Source organism: Myotis brandtii, unplaced genomic scaffold (assembly GCF_000412655.1).
Source record: "Myotis brandtii unplaced genomic scaffold, ASM41265v1 scaffold277, whole genome shotgun sequence".
Taxonomy (NCBI): Eukaryota; Metazoa; Chordata; class Mammalia; order Chiroptera; family Vespertilionidae; genus Myotis; species Myotis brandtii.
This window is the reverse complement of record NW_005360548.1, coordinates 497613-503273: the sequence shown is the minus strand read 5'-3', so window position 1 is coordinate 503273 and position 5661 is coordinate 497613. Positions and strand designations below refer to the sequence as shown.

General features: G+C 36.9%; 1 protein-coding gene across 1 annotated transcript in view; it reads right to left on the bottom strand.

The window, feature by feature from the left end:
- LOC102244038 (cytochrome P450 2G1) overlaps positions 1-4190 on the bottom strand; it is a 35606-nt gene extending 31416 nt beyond the window's left edge. Inside the window, exon 1 of the mRNA XM_005868775.2 lies at positions 3839-4190. The gene's annotated coding sequence lies outside the window, so the exon portion shown is untranslated. The remainder of the gene's footprint in view (positions 1-3838) is intronic.
- Between the last annotated feature and the right edge of the window lie 1471 nt (positions 4191-5661).

The window sequence follows — 5661 nt, the reverse complement described above, 5'->3', positions numbered from 1 at the left end:
GAATTATGGGGGGTGCCAGAAGAAGAGAGAGAGCAAGATATTGAAAACCTATTTGAAGAAATAATGACAGAAAACTTCCCCTACCTGGTGAAAGAAATAGACTTACAAGTCCAGGAAGCGCAGAGAACCCCAAACAAAAGGAATCCAAAGAGGACCACACCAAGACACATCATAATTAAAATGCCAAGAGCAAAAGACAAAGAGAGTATCCTAAAAGCAGCAAGAGAAAGAAAGTCAGTTACCTACAAGGGAGTACCCATATGACTGTCAGCTGATTTCTCAACAGAAACTTTGCAGGCCAGAAGGGAGTGGCAAGAAATATTCAAAGTGATGAATAGCAAGAACCTACAACCAAGATTACTTTATCCAGCAAAGCTATCATTCAGAAGTGAAGGCCAGATAAAGAGCTTCACAGATAAGAAAAAGCTAAAGGAGTTCATCACCACCAAACCAGTATTATATGAAATGCTGAAAGGTATCCTTTAAGAAGAGGAAGAAGAAGAAAAAGGTAAAGATACAAATTATGAACAACAAATACACATCTATCAACAAGTGAATCTAAAAATCAAGTGAATAAATAATCTGATGAACAGTATGAACTGGTGATTGTAATAGAATCAGGGACATAGAATGGGAATGGACTGACTATTCTTGCAGGGGGGGAAAGGGATGTGGGGGGTGAAGGAAGAGATTAGACAATAATCAGGTACCTATGGATTAGGACAGTGGGTGGGGAGTGAGGGCGGAGGGTGGGGTGGGAACTGGGTGGAGGGGAGTTATGGTGGGAAAAAAGAGTAACTAATGTAATAATCTGAACAATAAAGATTTAATTAAAATTAAAATTAAAAAATAATAATAATAAATTAATAATCTTCAAAAATAGCAAGCACCAGGCTCAAATAGGTTCACTGGTGAATTCTAGTAAACACTGAAGGAACAAATTATGCCACTTCTCTATAGTTTCTTTCGGAAAATAGAAGCCTAGGGAATACTTCCAAACTCATTCCATGAGGCCAGCATTATCTTCATGCCAAAACCAGACAAAACTATTACAAGTAAAAGGAAACTACATACCAATAGCTCATGAACATAGATGCAAAAATATGCAACAAAATATTGGGAAATCAAATCCAACAATGTATGAAAAAATTATATGCCATGCCAACGTGGGATTTATCTCAGGTTTGCAAGGCTGGTTCAATATTTGAAAAGAAATTAATGTATTCCATCACATCAACAGGCTAAAGAAGGAAAAGTACAAGATCAAATGAATAGATGTGAAATGGGCATTGGCAAAATACAACACCCATTCATGATATAAACTCTAGGTATACTAGGAATAGAGGGGAACTTCCTCAATTTGATAAAGAATATCTACCCAATCCCAGCCAGTGTGGCTCAGTGGTTGAGCATCAGCCCATGAACCAGGAGGTCACGGGTTGATTCCCAGTTTGGGCAAATGCCTAGGTTGTGGGTTTGATCCCCAGTAGGGGTCGTGCAGGAGGCAGTCAAGTGATGATTCTCATTATTGATGTTTCCATCTCTACCTCTCCTTCCTCTCTCTGAAATCAATAAAAATATATTTAGAAAAAGAATATATACCCTAAATCCACAGCTAACATCATACTTAATGGTGAGAAGCTTTGCTTGTAAGATCAAGTGCAAGAATGTCCCCTTTTACCACTGCTTTTCAACATTATACTGGAAATCCTAGCTAACGCAATATGATAAGAAAAGGAAATAAGGATACAGATTGAGAAGAAAGTAAAAAAATAATTTGCCTTTGTTTGCAGATGACACAATCATCTGTGTGAAAAATCTGAAAGAATAAACAAAGATTAAACTCTTGGAACAATTAAGTGATTGTAACAAGGTTGCAGGATACAAGGTTACTACAAAAGTCAATTGCTTTCTAATATATTAGCAGTGAACAGGTAGAATTTAAAATTAAAACACAGACACACACAAAAAATAAAATTAAAACACAATAATATTTACAATAGTACCCCCAAAATGAAAAACTTAGGTATAAATCTCATAAAACATATACAAAATATATATGAAAAAATACAAAACTCCAATGAAAGATATCAACAAATAACTAAATACATGAAGAGATATTCCATGTTTGTGGACAGGAAACTTGATATTTTCAAGATACCACTTCCTCCCATCTTGATTTGTAGATTCAATGAAATGCCAATCTACATTCCAGCAACAGACTGAGTCTAAAGTTCATATGGGTAGGCAAAAGACTCAGAATAGCCAGCAGATATTGAAAAGAGAAGTACAGATTTGGAGGACTGACACTACCCAACTACAAAATTGCAGTTATCAGGATTATAAGGCTATAGTTATCAAGACTGTGGCATTGGCAAAAGAATAGACAAAGCGATTAATGGAACAGAATAGACAGCCCAGAAATAGATCCACACGAATGTAGTCAACTAATGTTTGACAAAAGAGCAAAGGCAATGTAATAGGAAAAAGTTAGTCTTTTCAACAAAGGGTACTGAAGCAACTGGTCATCTGCATGCAATAACATGAATATAGACACAGACCTTACACCATTCACAAAAATTAACTCAAAATGGATCATAGACCTAAATTTAAAATACAAAACTATAAATAAACAGGAGAAAATATAGATGACCTTGGGTTTGGTGATGACTTTTTGATACCCCACCAAGGGTATGATTTATGAAAGAAATAATTGACAATGCATCTTCTGATCCCTCAATATGATGAATCTTTCCATTTGTGTAGGCCTTTCTTAATATCTTTCACTTGTAGTATGTAGTTTTCAACATGCAGATTCTATACATATTTTCTTAGGGTTATACCTACTAAGCATTTTATTTTTGGTGCTATTATAAAGTGTACTGTTTATTTAATTTTGATTTCCAATTATGTTTTGCTCATATATAGAAATATGATTGATTTTTGCATATTGGCCTTGTAACCTGGACATTTGTAAACTCACTTATTAGTTCTAGAAGCTTTTTTTTAAGATTCCTTGGGAGTTGCTACATGAACAATCAAGTCATCTGAGAATAGAGGTAATTGTATTTCTTCCTTTGCAAACAGTATGTCTTTTATTTATTTATTGTATTGGCTAGAACATCCAGTGTGATGTTGAATATGCATAGCAAAAGCTGACATCCTTTCCTTGTTCCCAAACTTAAGGAAAAAACATTCAGTCTTTCATCACTCATCTATAATTTGAAATATTCTAGTATCCACATTGAAAGGTGAAGAGAAACAAATAAAACTAATAATATATTTTATAATATATATCTAAAATATAATCATCTCAACTAATGTTGTAAAAGTTATTCTTCCACAACTTTTTTCTTATTAAGTTTCTAGCATTTTCTAAAATGTTGGCATTTTCTACTGTGAAAAATCATGTAAACAGAGTCATTTCGAAATGGAGTCAGAGCCGCCACCCCAGAGGAAAGGCCTTGTACATCTTGCTCTTTGAACATCTGGAATGTTTGAACTGGGCAAAAGAATATTTGGAACAGGCCAAAACAACCTTGTATCTCAAACAAATGTTTGCAAAGCTAACAGGAAAGCAGACATCCTGACTACAGGACTGAAACGTAAAGACATTCTTTATAATTAGCATCACCATATATTGCTAAAAAGTAACATTGTTTGCACATACAAAAATTCTTTTCTTAGTTTAACAGTTCCAGTAGAAATTCCTTCTTTCTATTCATGTAATTACTCCCCTTCCTTTTGTCATAAAACCCCCTTGACTTCTCCCCATAATCAGAATACTATTTGGGCTTCTGCCTAAATCAGTTCTTCCCAAACAGTTATTCCTTCTCACCTCAAATAAATGTTTCTTGGTTTTCACTTTGGCCTTTTATTTTAGGTGAAGATATCTGGTGCCAGAATCAGGATCTGAAGCAATCTCACATTCGAAAACCAAAGTTCGTTGGACCGGGTATGTTGCCTCCACAGACATCCACCTCTTCAACCATGAGTTCCTCTCAGACTCTGGACTTCCGTCTTTTTATAGTTGAGGTCAGTAAATTCATCTAAGACAGGGAGGGATTTTTCCTGGAATGGGGGCGGAGAAGGAGGGCTTCAGAAATTCTTGTCCTGGTGCCAGAGTGCACCTGCAACTCCAGAACCTTGCCATGGCATGAGGAATTCTTTTCTTGAGGAGAGTCTTCTTTCATGGCTCTTACACATGCAAGAAGTCTCTGGCAGGTGAGCAGCTGGCAGGGATTCCCTGCCCGCCCCCCACCTCCCAGCCCTTACCTTCCCCTCCCAACCCCCCCGCTTTTGTTGTTGAATACTCAGTTTTGTTGTGTGATTTTGTTTTATTTCTTTGTCTTTGTCTATTGTGCCCTTTGCCATAAGAAGGAAATTCACTTTGGGTTAAATCAGATGACAGCTGAAACCGGTTTGGCTCGGTGGATAGAGCGTCGGCCTGCGGACTGAAAGGTCCCAGGTTCGATTCCGGTCAAGGGCATGTACCTGGGTTGCGGGCACATCCCAAGTAGGAGATGTGCAGGAGGCAGCTGATCGATGTTTCTCTCTCATCGATGTTTCTAACTATCTCTCTCCCTTCCTCTCTGTAAAAAAATCAATAAAATATATTTTTTAAAAAAAGAAAATCAGATGACATTTTTTCTTTAGTCTTGAGATTTTGGCTTTTTGACCTATGGAAATACACTCCTTGCTTCCTGCTATCTGGAAGGCATCCAATTCCATGTGTTTTTGACATTTGGCATCTATTTTAGGTTAGCAATATCTATAGCACATCTCAGACTAAATTTTTGTCAGAAAATTTGACCTGTATTTAGATTTCATAAAATTTAAACCTGAAAAAGTTGATTTACAAATCAAAGTTGTTCTAAGCATACTTAAACCTTTTTACCTTAAATTTAAATCAAGTGCTTAAATTAACTCAAAATAAATAATATTAATTCAGTCACCAGTCTCACTAGCTACATTTTATGGGCTTGATTGCCACCTATAGCTAGTGGCCACTGGGCTGGATTGTGCAGGCATAGAAGAAAGAGGAAGTATCACCTCTATCTACCCCCAAATGGGAAAGGAAATTTTGTAATTGAGTGTTATTATTAATGAGCAGTTAGATAATTTCCCCCTCTTTTTTGTCTTTAAAAGCAATGCTGGAATGATTGTGCTTATATTTCCTTTTTTTGGACACTTCATCAAAATGTAATTGCTGGTTTAAAAGATTGTGTGGAGGATGAGGTATTTCAGAAGGTAGAGATAATAAAACAAATCACCAAAAAGAAAAAAAAAAGGAAAGCATTTGATTTTATAAGAAGTAATCTCCTTGGTTAAAAAAAAATGGATTCAAAGGCAAGAATCTGTGCATTAGGGGGAGAAACTAAGATGGCGGCATAGGTAAACACCGGAAATTGCTGCCTCCAACAACTTCAAAAATACAACTAAAAGACAGAACGGTCATCATCCAGAACCACAGGAAGGCTGGCTGAGTGGAAATTCTACAACTAGAAGGAAAGAGAAGAGCACACAGACTCAGAGGAGCTACGAAAGTAAAGTGCAGAGGTACGGAGGCTCCGGCGAGCGGGGAAAGGGGCGGGCACCTGAGGACGCGGCTGTCTTTCTGAATCAGGAGGGAGTCACAAGCTCCCGACTGCTCTGAACTCC